The sequence below is a fragment of the Dipteris shenzhenensis genome, chromosome 17 (genome assembly GCF_047967505.1).
Source record: "Dipteris shenzhenensis isolate YYH24624 ecotype China chromosome 17, Dip_SZ_1.0, whole genome shotgun sequence".
NCBI lineage: Eukaryota > Viridiplantae > Streptophyta > Polypodiopsida > Gleicheniales > Dipteridaceae > Dipteris > Dipteris shenzhenensis.
The window spans coordinates 33,309,150-33,326,362 of record NC_141612.1 but is presented as its reverse complement, the minus strand read 5'-3'; the positions used below and the strand labels follow the sequence as shown (position 1 = coordinate 33,326,362).

General features: G+C 39.6%; 1 pseudogene; it reads right to left on the bottom strand.

The window, feature by feature from the left end:
- Positions 1-14,381: 14,381 nt before the first annotated feature.
- On the bottom strand, positions 14,382-15,328 carry LOC147892002 (glycine-rich RNA-binding protein 4, mitochondrial pseudogene; annotated as a pseudogene).
- Positions 15,329-17,213: the final 1,885 nt, after the last annotated feature.

The window sequence follows — 17,213 nt, the reverse complement described above, 5'->3', positions numbered from 1 at the left end:
AGAGGATCATTTGAATAGTGAGTGCAAACTACAGCAAGAATACATCAAACTTCTCTGCAATAACTTGGAAAGAAAGAAGTAGATCCAAATGTGGAATACTCATGAAAATGTAGGAGAAACCGGATGCCAATGCACCATCTCTGCAATAACTTGGAAAGAAAGAAGTAGATCCAAATGTGGAATACTCATGAAAATGTAGGAGAAACCGGATGCCAATGCACCACCTCATTCAAAGGGACCAACAATGGAGATGCAAAAGACAGAAAGAGAGAAAGATATATCCAACATAAAAGAAGACAATAGTAGTCAATCCTCTTTCTCTTTGACTTTCGAGGTGCTTGGGTACTTGTGCATCTTGAGTGACTGTTCATCCTTAACAGAATTGGGTCCTCTTGCAGTAATGGTAGGTCCTCTCACAATAAGATTACTTGGAGAAGGCACCTTAAATATATGAGCCAAAGGAGATGGAGCCTCCGAAATAGTTGACACGGTGCCATTACCACAGGCTTGGATACCAATGTCTCTCTGGTAGTAATGGGAAACTTAGGATCCATTGGGTACTTAACAACCACAATGTGGGATTAATATTGGCATCTGGCAGCATGGGTCTCGAGTTCCACATTCAAATAGGTGTGGGCTTCATTGTACACTGGCATTTGGCATTTGGCGTCTGGTGGCATTATGAGTTCTGCATTCAATTGGGTGTGGGCTTCATTGTACATTGCAATATACTTCTCGAGTAGTCTTTGTTCATGTCCCACCATTCCAAAAACATAGCATCAGCATGAACATTTACATTATTAAGCTAATAAATTTTTTTCGCTATTCAAATAAATCAAACGGCATGTGCTCTAATTTGCATCCATTTGTCTCTTTTAACTTTAGTGGCATCCCACGACAGTATTATTTTCTAATTCAAGGGTTCACCTTGAGCAAGTACACCATCTTTTAGATTTCCTTGCATGAGGACAGGCTACAAACAAGTGGAAGACATCATCCCTAGCCCCTTAGCATCCATTGGATTGACCATACTTTTTCCCGTCTTTAGATTTCTGGCATTGGACCACACATCCGTATGAAACATGGGTGATAGGTATGGATATACTACCAGTGGTGGTGGCTGAGATTGACATCTTCCAGCAAGTAGCAATTGAAATTAGAAAAAGACAAAAAGAGTAAAGCTAGTGAAGTAGAAAGACCTCTACCCTGAGCTCTACTCCAAATATGTCATGGGAGAAAGTGATTTGGTAGAGCCAAAGATGGCACTAGGACAACTCGGCATAGAAAACTTAGTTCTCAATTCAACTCAAGATCTAAACTTAGGCATAGAGGAAGGACCTCAAACCATCAAGGTAATGCAGAAGATGATGGTAGACCAAATCATGAATATAAGGCCTTGTTCACAAACTTTAAGGACATTTTTGCATGGAGCTCCACTGCTCACTGAGGAGTATCATCAGGGATCTACCAACACAAAACTCCCTTAGTGCTAAACACCAAGCTAATGCAATGATAAATATATAGGATAAATCCCATTTATGCTAAGTAGATAAAGGACAAGATTGACCACTTAATTAGAGCAAGACTTGTTTATGCAATTAACAAGGTCGATTGGCTAATTTGGATTGTGGTGGTTTCAAAGAAGAATGGAAAACTACAAAAAGTTGAATGCCCATAACATACCTTCTACATTGCATTTATGAATGGTATCTTTGAGCAAGTGGAAGGCCACAAGATTTACTCTAGTTGATTAGGGAAGGATTCATTTATGCAATCAACAAGAGTGATTGTCTTTGAGGGAAGAATGGAAAACTTTGAGTGTGAGTAATTATAGTAGAAAGCTAAATGCCCAAACTTCATCGGACCCATCATAGATAGTATCTTGGACCAAGTCATAGACCACAAGATTTTACTCGGTCATGGATGGATACAGCAAGTAGAATCAAATATGCTTGGTGCCCAAAGGCCAAATGGCCTTTATCATCATGTGGGGTGCATATGCATGTAAAGTCATGCCTTTTGAACTAAGAAATGGGCCATCAACATTTCAAAGGCTAGATGAATGAAAGTATTTGTCTATCTTGCCTACAAAATATCTTTAAGAAGTATTGAGAAGTGGGAATCTTACTAAATCTTGTTTAATGTTGTATGTTTTACGTAAGTACTAGAATCTTTGCTCGAACATGTTATCTCTAAGGAAGGAATAAAAACCAAGCTATCAAAAATAGAAGCAATATGAAAGTGCCAAAACAAAAAACAAAAAATATACCCCAACGATGTTGCTTCATTAGTTTTTAACTTCTATAGGAGATTCATAAGAGATTTTGCTAAGATGGTAGTGCCACTATATGAAGTCAACAAAATGTAGGTGAAATTTCTATGGAATGAAGATTTGTCAAAAGCATTCCAAGCTTTGAAGATCCAAGAAACCACAACACCCATTCTTCACCAACCGAGATGAGATGTAATTTTTTAGGTGCATGTTGATGCCTCGAGGTATGTCATAGGCATTGTCTTGGCACAACCAGATGGATAATTGCACTACTTGGTCTCCTATACTAATCGAATGATGGCATCTCTTGAGAATAATCATAGCACCATAAAATAAGAAGCTCTTGCTATGGTTTACATTGTCCAAAAGTTTAGGCAAACAAGGCACATATCAGACTAGTTGGATGACTATATAGCAATGAGCTGATGGTAAGAAAGTGGGACTTTGGTGGAGCACTCTGTTCAATGATGCCCATGCTTCGTGTTTGGAGTGCAATGCATGACAATGGTGGATGGGAAGATGTCTCCCTCAGCATCATATGCATTTACACCCAAATTCACCTTAAGATGCATTTCAAATATGGGAACTTGACTTCATGGAACCTTTTTACACAGTTGTCCCAATATACATAGAATAAGTACACCATTGTAGCCATAGATGATGTGACCAAGTGGGCCGAAGAAAATGCAATGCATCACAACTCGGCTTGGAGCATGGCCAAATTCATGTACAACAATGTCATCTAGACAAGGGGTTGGATAGAGCTTTGTTAATGACTAGGGAATGCGCTTCATGAATGAACATTGAATTTGTCAATGACTAAGGGATGGACTTCATGAATGAGGTATTAAGCATATTCCTCTATGAGTTTGGTTGTAGCAATGATTTACTGTCTAAGTTGCAATAGATAGGCAAAGCCACAAACAAAGTTGTGAAATTGGTCCTCATCAAGACAGTCAATTCACATTGATGAAACTAGGGTATCAAGCTCAATGTGGCTTTTTAGGCCTACAAGACAGCATACAAGGTCATAGTCAATGTCATAACTTTTCGAATGGCATACGGTTTGGAGGCAGGGGTGCCATTGGAATTCTTGGCCTTGAGCCTCCAAGTAGCTACCGAGCTCCAGTTAGACGAGCAAGAAACCATCACTTGGAGACTACAACAATTGGCTAAGTTGGAAGAGCTCTGAGTTTGAATAGCATGGACACAATAAGTCATACAAAGATAGACGAAGGCATGGCACAATCAACACATTGTCAAGAAGCATCGTAAGAAGAATATGTTGGTGTTGCTTTACAATAGAAAAATCAATCCCCTCAAATCAAACCTCATCTAGTTGGCTAAATCTAAGGGAGGGTGATACCCAAACTGCTCAATGGAAGTAAGTTAAAGCTTACCATGTGACCACCGTTGAGATCTTGCATTTATGGCTCTTTAAAGAGGGAGTACAATTGCATGTGCTTGGTTCACTGCCACATTGTATCATCATCCAAAACTTAAAGCCAATTACTATATTACATTAACAAGGATTTTTTCATGCATAGTCACATTTTTATCTTCATGAATTTTTCATGCATAGTCACATTCTTGAATTCACATTTTTGCCTTCACTCATCTTCATTGCAAACAAGCATCATCAGCATGTCCTCCACACTCTTTCCACAGCTTGCATATAAAAGGCTTCCCTACTCATTCCATAGCCCTTTCTTATGCCCCCCATAATGTCATGTGTGAATGGCATATTTGGTTGCAGACTTTCCAATCCGTCTGTCTCTCTTTATCTCTCTCTCTAGATTTTTAGCTCTCTCACTCTCTTTCACTCTCCACCTCTCTCTGTTCCAATTTCCCTAAGTTTTGTTTTGTAAAATTTCATATTGTAGACATGGACAACCATTGTAATAACAATGATTTTAAAATATACAACGAGTTCTTTGAATTGTACCCACAAAACAAATGTATTTTCTTGTGCATGCCCTATATGCTTGATTGAATTTCACATTAAGCCAAAATCTTTAAGTAATATATTTTCTTATGAATCAAGAAATTTTTTGGCCGAGAACGTATTACAAGAAGAACAATGGGGGCACAAATTCTTTGGATTTGAATAGTTCACTAAACTTGATTCAGGCATTGAATAGTTCACGAAACATGATTCAGCCATTGAAAACACAGAAGGAGACTTGAAATTGATAGAGCATGATGGATATTGTTTCTCTCCAATAGATCCTTTCTTGCAAACATATGATACTTGAAACATTTTCTTTTAAATTGGAAATACATCTTTTAAACATTCTTGAAACAAGCATAACTGTATCTTTAAAAATATTGCTCACATTTTAAATCGTAAAAAAATTAAAGAAATTTCAAAAATAAAAGATAGTTAGTGGACATTAAATAAAATAAAACAAATCGAGATAATGAATGATCCCATGAATCAAATGAAGGTGAAAATGATATTCCAAGAAAAAATGCAACAAATGAAAGACTTGTTACAAATACAAAAGCAATAAATTTTATATATAAAAAAACACAAGCAATAAATGAATTTATAACTGAAAAATAGTACTTGGAAATGTTTGAAAGTTGTTCTAAATACACAAGAAATTATATTATTGGAATTAGAGACACTCCATTACATGAATGCTTAACTTGTGAAAATGTATGTTGTTCAAAAAACAAACCAATCACATAAAAGAAGACATAAACATCGTATTTGTATGGATTGCAAAAAAGCAATTTAATTTAATAAAACATCAAAGTACTTCACACCTCATCAAATTTAAATAAACAATGAAGCAATTGATGTGAAACTTTTAAATGATGTTGAAGTCCTATTAGTGGATCCTAGAATAGCATTTATTAAATAAGAGAGCTAAGTTGTAATGGACAATATGGAGTATAAGATAGTATCGTTAATGTGTAGCTGATACATCTAAAGTCCAATCGGTTTTGCCATGATTTATCAATGATGAATCATGTATCATATTTTATACAAAGATACAAGTCAATGTACCAAATTGGCAAAGTTCAACTAGGCTTATAAGAGCAATGTATGCACTAATCTCTAGTTATTCTAGTTGAAATTCTCGATGAAGAAAGCCAACAAGAGCATAGGCATATAGATGATTCCAATGAAATTCGCAAACACTTTGATGCATAACTTGGTTAGCGTAAATCAAATCATTAATGTTGTTTCAAGATAAATATAGTCAAGAGTTAAATTTCCCTACACTTTTCTTTGGTTTGCTAAGACAAATTGGAAACTCTAAGTTGACATACTAAGATATTGCAAAGTGGGAGTTAACACATAAATCCACACAATTTTCACAAAACATACCAAATGTTTTCTTCAAAATCAATAAAATAACTTATGCATCAAGTGATGCAATCTATTCAAGTATGCCTACAAAAAGGAGCACTACAAAATAGGCCACTTAGCATAAAAGATGTTATGAACAATACCAATATTGAAGACATTTTAAAATCCAGAATTGGATGTAGAGATTTTGAAAATCCAAAATTGGATGTAGAGATTTTGAAAATCCAGAATTGCTCCAAACCATGAAGAAAAGCTCTGCAAAGAAGCATTTACTATGATGAGACACTTGGGACCTCCATCATTTTTGGTCACCTTATCATGTGCAAAACGATTGTGAGAGCCACTAAAATAATTCTTAATAAACAAATATTATTCTACAAATAATACACTTGGCTTACCAAAAAAAGAAAATTCAAATAAGGCAACTAATCATACTAGAATATATAAAAACATCCTTATAGAAATAAATTGTATTGATCTTGAAATGAATACCACATTTGAGGATTGGATAAACCATATTAGAATAGACATATCAACATACATATTGTTGATAAGATCACAAATAATGAAATCAATGTAGCTTCCAATAGCAATTAAACATGGACATACAATGCATTATGGATTCATATTCAACAACAGCATATTAATCTTCATACATCACAAAAATGGATGACACAATAATCAAAAGTCTTCAAAAAAATGGATGGCACAACTTATTGTACTTTACACTTCAACCAAAATAGGAGAGCTAGCTTGCAGCTTGGTCTTGCCTTGGTTTGTGAGAGTGTGTGATTCCTATTGGTTCCTAGCTCTGCATGTGTGAGGGTCCTCATTAAGGTGATCTCCCTCATGTGAGGTTAAAGAGGAGGTGGTGTGAGGTGCCTGCATGTGAGGATTTTGAGATTTCTCCAATGAATACAAGCCTTAGCAAGGTAGGAGAGCTAGTATATGAGAGGATTTTGAGAGCTCTCTAATGAATATAGGCCTTATCAAGGTAGGAGAGTTAGTATATGAGGAGATTTCAGAGGGGATCAAGTCCTAGTCATATTGAGGAGGTGCCTGCATCGCTAGGGGTGCTTAATAGGAGTGATAACTAGGTGGTTGAGGATAAACCAGAGCTAAGAGAAGATTTTGAAGCCTGATCACATATCTTATGCAAAAACAGTGACTAGAAAGCTAGAGTGGATTCTCCACTCTTTCAAAGGATGATGGAATGCAGTTTGTACAGATGTGACATGCAAAGAAGTAGAGCCTTCTTCGAGAGTCAGGTGTGCATCACAAGACGGTGTGTCAATTGCAGTTTGCAGGATGAGAAACTGGAAAACGATGGAGTTTATTTGTTCTTTACAGGTCGTGATCCTACAATTGGTGAGTTGCATGAGTTTTTGGTATATGCGTGTGATATTCTAGAGGAGGATATATAGTGCGATCTTCTTCCTCTTGCAATGTCTTTCAGAGAAGATTTGTAATGATGAGTTGGGACGATCTTTTATGTGTATGGGAGTTGTGGTGCTAGTCTTTCCATGGAGTTCTTCCTTTTTTATTGGTGAATTTTTATATCAAGAATGCATGGTATGGGTGGAATTTCCTGCTAGTGGTTCCTCCATCGATGCATGAGTTGTTTGGGCTAAAAAGAGCCTGGATATTGTGGGACAGAGGCCAAGATTTGCCAAATTTTGTTGAAGTGCAACTATCAGATGAGGTTGTGTTATGCAAAAGGTATGTTTTGGCCCATTCCTTGATGCATGCTATATTTGTCAAAAATGTGGTCACTTTATAAATTCATGTTCATCGAGAGAGGAGAATACTCACTTGGCACATGGTGATAAGACAAAAGGAGACGATGTCCGTCCAAAGAAATCGTGGGATTTCAATGCAAAATCAGTAGATGTGCAAGCTATTTGTGGTGATGTGTCTAAGCAAGGACTGAGTTCTATCAACCAAGACACTTTGCATGCTATGGAAGGCTGAAAGGGTGACATGCAAGAACTGTTACACATGCCTAAAGTCCCTTTTGATGATCTAAAGGACATTCGGACTGGTAAAGGTGACATGTAAAAATGGCTTGAGAACTCAAGGGGGAGGTTCTAAAGGTTCAATGCCACAATCTAGCAAGGATTTGCAAAGCACAATGGAGATTGTCATTGATGGTTTGCCAATCTGCAGTGACGGAAATGATGATGGTTCCTAGAAAACTATGGGGAAGAAAGGACGGGTTCAGCAAGTCATGCAAGATCTCCCACCACCTAAACGAAAGTTAAAGAGGTTGTGGTGGTGCATACTAAGAAATCAGTGGTTGCTGCTAAAGTGGTGGTGGCTAATGGCGGTGAAGAAGACCTCCCAAATGCTAATCATAAGAAAAGACTCATGGAAGGAAAGGTTGCAGAGCAGAAGCCTTTGGAGGGAGGTGCTCTCAACAAATCGGCTAAGGACATGTTCAACTTCTTTAAAGATGCCTATAAAGGGTTTGCTCAGTATTTGCAATTGGAATGCTGAAATAGTGCTATTGCAAGAGGTTAAGTATGGGATGAATGATGGTATGTGGCTTACTTTAAAGCAATGTGGGTATGAGCCATTTGTGAACTCCCATGTGCAGGGGCATGGAGGTGTGGCTTTGTTTTTTTGGAGTCTGGTGAAGGCGATGGAGGTATTTAGGGATTGTGAAGGGTCATTAGTGGTTGTGTCCTGTGAAGTGTCGGGCTTCCTCTTCAATGTTGTTTGTTTAGACTATGCCTCAAATAACCCGTCCATGTGGTTTGAGTGTTGGAAAAAGTTGGGAAATTTATCAGTCGGTTCTAAGTGCATTGTTGGGGGGGATTGGAATATGAGTGAGTTAGAGGAGGATCGTTCTCATACAGGGAGAGGTCTTTTGGGTGAGGACGTTAAAGTTTGGGTTGATCTTTGTCTAAGAAAAGGGTATATAAATTGTTGTGAAATTGTTGGAGGGCTTGATTGGTTTCACTTGGAATAACAAGTGTAAGGGAGAGGATTTAGGGCTAGTCGGATAGATAGATTTTATCTTTCGAAAGAAGGTTGGTGGGTTAGTGCTCCTATGCGAGGGAGTATTTTTTTCAACTCATGTCTGTCTGATCATAGTCCCATTGAGTGGTAATTTTCAATCCCAAGAGAGCTAAGTAGATCTCTTGATGTTCCATTCAAGTTTAACAAGAGGTTACTAAGGATGAGAGGGTTCTATGAGGAGACTAAAAGTGTGTAAAGGAGGGTGGCAGGTACTAAGGAAGATCCATGTGTGAGATGGGACAAATCCATCAGGGTGGTGCTAAAGCTCTCGAAGGAGTGGGATAAAAGGGATAGATCATTTATAATAAATGTATGGTGGATTGTAGCTTGAGGTTGAAGATGGCGATGTAGGAATGCCCGAGGGACCCTGTGGTGGCCACCCTTTTTGTGGAAGTGGAGGAGACCTTAAGAGAAGAGGAGCTAGAGAAAGTGGAGATGGCAAGGCTTCAAAGTAGGTGGTTGTGCTTGTTGCAAGGGGATGCTCTGACAAAACTTTTCTTTCAAGTGCAAGAAGAAGTAGATGATTGAAGCTATTGATTGGGTTCAAGATGCAGAAGGTAAGATTGTCACCAGCTTTTGGCATATTGTAGAGGTCTTTAAGAGGGAGCTTGCAAGCATTGTGAGACCCCCTGGTTCTCAAGAGGGTGGGTAGGAGGTTCAACTTAGTGAAGTGTTAGAGGGTATTCAGTAAAGAGTTGATGCTAGTCAGAGGATGGGTTTGTTGGCTAGGGATTTCTCGGTTGAGGAGATGAGTGAGGCCATGAGCTGTTTGGAGTAAGATAAGTCTCTAGGGCTTGATGGCTTTTATGGCAAAAATTTTTTTATGTATTCTAGGATATGATTAAGATTGATTTTGTGGAAATGGCCAATTCTGCCACGGATAGGGGGATGCCTTTGGAGGATGTAAATGTGGGATTAATGAAGATGTTTCCTAAGAGGCAAAATAGGATGAGGGTTAGTAATTGGAGGCCCATTACAATGTTGAATAGTTCTTACAAGTTGGTTGCCAAAGCTGTAGCTATGCAGATTAGTGAGTTGTGCATGAAGGTGGTTGATAGAGGACAAAATGTGTTTGTGAAGGTGAGAGAGATTTTTGAGAATATTTTGAATGTGACGTCAACACTGGATTATGCAAGTCCCTTCAGGCATAGGTATGTGTTGCTAGGTTTTGACTTTAGGCATATGAAAGGGATAGGTGGAACTACATGTCGATTCCGGGGATGTTGGGGTTTGGGGAGGTGTTTTGTGGTAAGGGGAGCTCTCTTCTCAAGAATGCTTTGACGATGTTGTGTTTAAATGGTGGGGTGCTTGGTAGATTTTAGCTTCAGAGATCTATGAGACAAGGGTGCCCCTTGGCCCAATTGTTGTATTGCTATATGCACTATGCCTTTGATACATATGCTTAAGAAGGGGGTGGTTGTGGGAAGTATTAAAGGACTATGTTGCCTTTTGGGAATCAAGTGTGTCCCCAGATTTTTGCAAATGATATGGTATCCAGGATCAGTGGAGTGTGTAGAATTTATGCTTTGTGTTGCAAAATTTTTGTGATGTTTTGGGGTCTATATGTAGTTTTCAAAAGACATTTGGTTTGAGGACTGAGATCCTCAAGTGCACCCTGATTGGTTGAATGTGTTGCCTATTGTATGGGTGGAAAGAGGGATGATTATTAGATATATGGGGGCTCCATTAGGGGTTGGCCTCTAAGGTAGAGATTTGATTGGTTCAAGGAGAAACTATGGCCAAAAAAGAGGATTTGGACCTTGGATTGTGATCATGTGCTATCGACAGCTACTACATACTTGGGTACCTTGTGGAGATGTAAGGAATGCCGTTGGAAGGAGATAAATAGCATTTATTTGGGTGGAGGAAAGAGAGAGGATGAGGTGGCACTACGTTTCATGGGATGAAGGTGCCTAACTTCTTGGGAGGCTAGGAGTTCTTGATGTGAATAAGTGCAATGCTACTGTAATTTGTAAATGGCTACCAAGGATTTTTTAGTGTAAAGATCTAAGAAGGGTGTGGCGGTGTGGGTGTGGCTCTCTTGGTATGATAATCTTTGCTCTTGGTTTCCTGTGAAGATCTCTAGCTCGGATGTGATAGAGGGCTTGATAGATGCTTGGAAGGCTTATGGTGCTTTGATGAAATGGAAAGGTCCTTCGGGTCGAAGGGGTGATGCTAGTCTCCACGAGGGAATTTGGTGGAGCTGGTTAGTCTCTTACCAGGAAAAAGCTTTAGCCTGGATGTATCTACAATGGCAAGATTATTGCAAAAGAAGGGGGTTATACAGTGGCTATAGTTGTGGAACCCCAAAAGGGTTGCGTGGAGAACAATAAGGTTAATCAAGGATCAATATAGCTTAGGTGAGAGCTCACTTTCAATAACTATGTTCTTAGTACTGTTGAGGTGGGTTACAAGGAATCTGTTATTTTGGGATATGTAAAAAGTCTATTAGCTGATATGGGGAGGGTTATAGCGAAAAAGGACTCTTGAGTTGGTCGGTTGCTTTGTAATTTGAGTGTTCTGTGAGTTTTCTTAGCCTATATGGCAAATGTCTCAAGGAGTCTGCACATTTAATGGGCCAATTTTTGTAATTTTTACTTTTTGTAAATAATACAAGACTGTGGTTCGTGTTTTTTTTTTTGAAGTCTTCAAGAAACAATGAAAACATGCATGCAAAATAACTCAAACACACAAGAAAAATGAAAAATATATTTCTACATGCATAACAAATCAATGCACAATTAGCATCAAGAATAAAGAAAAAAGGAAGAAAACTTTAAGATTTATAAAATTCAACAAAATAAGACAAATAATCATTATTATGGCAAACAAATTTCGTTGTTCAGAAAAAATCCCAATAATCAAAAATAGAAGTTTATACACGCATAACTAAATTTTCTCGATAGGAGAAGAAAATAGCATTGAGGACATCAACATACATGACAATACAAAAGAAAATAATTTCCAAAGTACATCTGATCTGGGATTCTGCAAATCACAGATGTCTTCTCAATTCCCTCGTGTGTAAGTTCTTCATATTGAGGATGACTCTTGATTGATGTCGCAACGGCAACTATTGTCGTCTGAGAGAGACAACATACATGACAATACAAAAGAAAATAATTTCCAAAGTACATCTGATCTGCGATTCTGCAAATCACAGATGTCTTTTCAATTCCCTCGTGTGTAAGTTCTAAATATAGAGGATGACTCTTGATTGATGTCACAACGGCAACTATTGTCGTCTGAGAGAGACAACATACTTGCCCTTAATTCCTCCAGACAAGTAGTCTACAAGACAGCTATCCACGGATACTTGCTGCAGCTCTACCATTTTCATGGATAAGTAAAGCAATGCCCTGGCCACGAACAATTTCTGTGGCTGGGAGGATACAGTGAGCAATAGTCCCACTCTGCTCAAAGAGAAGATGTTCAAACCAAGAAATATAGAATAAGCATAAATTAGGCAAACACCACTAGATTGGAAGAACTCTTGCAATACAGACAGGCTACACCTACACCAAAACTTCTAAAAGGTGAGAAATGCGTGCTCATCAGTGCAAACAGAGCTTTAAAAGGCAGATATACACCAATCTATGAATATGTCTAATACGTCCCCTAGGACAAACATTAAGTGAGATCTGTTTGTTTGGAAGCGCTTTAGACTCTTGAGCTGAGGTCCCAAAAACTACTGCGACTAAATCATTGGCTAACAGCCATGATGTTGTAAACAAGTGGATCTAAACTTCACAAAAGCCCCAACTCACTGTTTACTAGTGTGACTTGGGAATTTTCAAATACCAGTTGGAACCATGATTTACAAAAAAGAGGCCAATGCTTAGTGTAAAGTAAACAGAACGTTCACTATCCCTGAGTTTCCACATTGCTCTGTATACAAAAGAAAATATGACTGCAACTCAATAGAGCAGTGCAAGGGCTGGTGTTAATTATAATGATTCGGGCACTATACATGATCGTGCAACATTTACAGTTAGTAAGTCAAACAACCTAGAAGTCAACCTTAACTGCTGAAATAGACATCCATTTGCGACCATGGAAAGTAAAAGCACATTTCCTTTTACTGTCAACTATTAAAACATGCCGACCAAGTTGAATTAGCCTACGAGGCTAACTAACCATAAATTTGCTACTACATTCATACATTCTTTATCCAGCGTCCATAAATTAGCCTAAGGCACCATCATGTAATAGCGCATTCGACGTTAAGGTACATTAAAACTCACGTTGGACAATGCAAACTTGAAACAGCATTCTTACAATGACTATATATCCAAAGGGAGTTGATAGAGGTCGTTCACATAGGTGTCTAAAGAAGGGAGTTGAATAGGTGATTCATTAATGGACACAAAGGGGTCCCTTAGAGTGAGGACAAATTCCCTTTCAAAGATTAATGCAGACTCCAGTAGGTCTGACGATATGTAGCAACAATTTAGCAATCATCTACCTAGATGAATCCAGGAACATTCCCAGACGACTCCTCTAAAAACACAACATAGTGCAGTTTCAATCTCACGATAGTCACTCATAAGATTGAAAACCATAAACTCCATCACATAGCAAGGACTAGCTACTATGACATCCCCACTGACATCATCAGCACCCAGCAGTGGGTGTAGACCATACTATAAAAATATGCTCTCACATGCAAATTGACACACCCACACATACTTGAGCATCCATTTGTACAAAGTCTTTGTAATGAGTTCTTGTCGGCACTCCGGAGGTGAAGGGCAAACTCAGCCATGACAAAAGCTACCACTAAAGGAGAAGGCTAATCAAAAAGTAGTCCAAGTCTCTTCAATCAAGCTACAACTGCTTGTGTAGTCTCTCCCATACGAGCATCTAAATTTAGCTAATAGGGCAACGCACCATTTAAGATCAAAGAATTATCACAATACCAGCAGGCCACTACTTGGAAAATTTAGCAATCATCAGTGCTTCACATGTTTAAGTATATCCACCAGAAACAAAATCTTGAGATATATCCACATGATTTCTCTTGCATTGAAATGCACGCTCACTAACACAAAAAGCTCACAAGAACATGCCCAAAATAATCCCACGCTAAACAGGCCAAAAAACTATGGATTTATCCACATGCAGAGCAAAATGTAGGTAAAGACACCCAAAAAAAAGTAGAGATACATTCACATGATTTCTCTTGCATTGAAATACGATATGATGCACGCCAGAACAGCCAAACTAATCCCACCCTAAACAAAGTTGAAAGGATTCCACGGATTTAACACTCGGCAAACACTCCAGGGCTGCAGGAAGCCAATAATTCTACCGTGTAACAACACAATAGCCTACTTCTGATCCGGCCATAGGCATAAAAGTATATTTTGACACACCATTCCACTAATCCAAGCAAAAAAATCATAACAAACCATTCTAGAGATATCATTTCAGAACTCGACGATTTAAGATTAGTAGCTACCGTGGCAAAATATAAAGCAGATACAAAAACACAAATGCGAAAACAACGCTGTTGTAAGAATTTCCAAACCGTTTTGATTTCTAAAAAGCTACATGGTCGCAATGCCTGCAATGGTATGCTCGGGCAGTCATCGTAGCTGCTTTGACAAGATAGCACTACTAAGTTACAAAAATCATCCTAGACACCATCTGTCAAATGCCATCGATGCATTCAACGCAGACCGAAAAGAGTCGTAATATACCTTAAGAGTTTAAAATGATAAGGGAGTTAAACCAACGTCTGTGCACCGCAGCAAGGAGGCAGATTGCCAAAGAGATGTAAACGGAAAATATAACGAGCTCGATGTTACAGGGGCATCCAAGCCCAGAAGTTAAAAACAAACTCCTGGTATCTGGTAATCCAAACTGCCACTGATGCTCCAGCTGCTTGCTGAGCATGACTTCTCAACACCACGCAAACAGAAATCCAAAAATGATTATTATCTTACCACAGGAAAGTCATAAATCCAGTTCACGGCTCTGTGAAGGTTTTGCTTTAGATTTAATCTACTACTGCTTTGCGGAGCTATCTAAGCCTAATTTGTTATCTATCGTCCACATTTTGAGGTACGTCTGCATTGCTGGAAGGGATAGTTCCCCAATCCTCTTCCACCGGAGCAGCCGGAGAGTCGAAACCGCTAAATCCAGAGTCGGAAGATCCAGAGCCCGAGCCGAAACCACCGAAGCCGCCTCCCATAGGTCTCGCCGGAGGAGGCCGAGCTGAGGCCCGATCCACCCGGATAGCCCGGCCGTCGAGGATATGTCCATTCATCTTCGAGAGCGCGGACTCGGCGTCCGTCTCGGAGAGGTAAGTGACGAAGCCGAAGCCGCGAGAGCGGCCAGTCTCACGGTCGGTGATGATTCGGACGTCGGTGACCTCGCCATGGCTGGCGAAGGCGTTTCGGAGGCCGTCTTCGTCGGTGCGGAAGGAGAGGCCACCAACGAAGAGCTTACTATCGGTGAAGAAGCGGGTAAAGGAGAAGGAGGAGGGGAGGGGGGAAAGGGAAGGGGAAGGGGTGTTGGAGAGGCGGGAGGCACCTTGGAGGATCAAGCGTCTAGCGAGAGACATGGCGATGGCAGAAGAAGAAGAAGAAGAAGAAGAAGGAGGGAAGAGAAAGAATAAACCAGAGGAAGAGAGCTCGGGAGTTCGAGAGCTATGGCGTTTTGCAGAGCTTTGAGAGCTTCTTCTTCTTCTTCTTCTTCTTCTAAGGATGGCAAAATGGAGAAGAAGAAGTTTTCTACCATATGGACATCGTCATCTTTATACTTGGCCCTTAGGGTTTAGGGTTTTAGCTCCCTTCCATTCTAATTCGCATTTGCCCTAACTAGTAACCACAACCCAAAAATTATCCTCTTAGCAAGACGTGGCCATGGCAAAAAGCAGCATGCCAAAAGAAGCAGAGGAGTCAGACGCTGAAAAGAAGCAGAGGAGTCAGACGCTGAAAGAGTGATGTGGCGTGTGTGAGACTTGGTCTCTCTCTCTACTTCTTCTTCTTCTTCTTCTTCTTCTTCTTCTTCTTCTAGAGGGCAATGCAGACAAAGAAGGAGACTCTCCAAAAGAACATCACCTCTATGTCTCGCCCTCAGGGTTTAGGGTTTTTAGCCGCCGCTGCTGCTGCTTCTTCTTCCAGATAGGGCAATGGAGCAGAAGAAGTTTACATCTTCTAAACATCATCATCTTTATACCTAGACCTTAGGGTTTAGGGTTTTAGCTCGTCTTGGTTTTCTAATTCTCATTTCACATTTGCTGTAACCACAGCCCAAACCCCCACGCCAAAGAGGGTGTGTGAGCAAGGAAAGAGGTATTCAAATCGAGAGACACCTTGCAACAGCTAAGACATGGCAATGGTAGAGGAAGAGACAGAAGAGGCAGCTAAAAGCAAAGAGCTACGATGTGTTGAAGAGCTTGAGAGCTTTGGCCTCTCTTCTTCATCTTCTTCTTCTAGAGGCCAATGGAGAAGAAGAAGAAGAAGATCACTTAGTATCGACAACATTACCTTTATACCTTATAGGGTTTTAGCTCCCCCCTTTTGCTTCACTTCTAATATGCATTTGCAACCCAAACTACAAGATCTAATTTAGTGTAAAAGCAAAAAAAAGAGAGTAATTTAGTGTAAAATCTAGCACATTTGAGATGCCAAAATCAACTAGCTTGGAGAGTTTGATGTGTATAACGAGAGACATGGCAATGGCACAAGACAGAGCAAGAGAGCTCAGAAGTTGAGAGCTATGGCGTTTTGAAGAGCTTTAGAGCTTCTTCTTCTTCTAGAGGGCAATGGAGAGGTGGACATCTAATGAACAACATCATGTTTATGATTGGCCCTTAGGGTTTAGGGTTTTAGCTCCCCTACACTTCTAATTTGCTTTTGCCCTAACCACAACCCAAAACCCCCAAATTATACTACATTGAAATGAATGCCAGTTAAGATTTTGAATAGTTTAGTGTAAAATCCAAAAAATGTGTATGTTTTGAGATGCAAAAACCATCTGATTTGCAAAGTTTTATGTGTATGTCTAGCGAGAGACATGGCAATGGCAAAGACAAAGATAGAGAATCGAGGGAGAGAGCTCGAGTATTGAGGGCTATGGCGTTTTGAAGAGCTTGAGAGGTCCTTCTTCTTCTAGAGAGGAATGGAGAAGAACAAGTTTGCATCAATTGAACAACATGATATTTATACTTGGCCCTTAGGGCTTTAGCTCGCTTCGAATTCATTCACCTTTTCTCTAAACCACAACCTAAAACACCCACAATTATACTAGGGTGAAACAAACAGGAGAGGGCGACAGAGGAGTGGAGAGGGGAAGGGATATTGCAAGAGGAGGGGAGAGGAGGCGAGGGGAAGGGGTATTGCAAGAGGAGGGGAGGGGAGAAGAAGATCATTCACAATTTAATGTCAACCTATTATATCTGCCCTTAGGTTTTAGGGTCTTAGCTCTTTTTGGTTTTTGTTATTTGCATTTGCCCTAACTACATCCCCAAAAGACCCCAAATTATACTACAGTGAAGATCATAACACCCTCTCCATGAAAGAGGCATGGGAAGACACACGGCAGAGGAAAAGGACAAGCTAAGAGCTATGGCATCATAAAAGAGCTTGT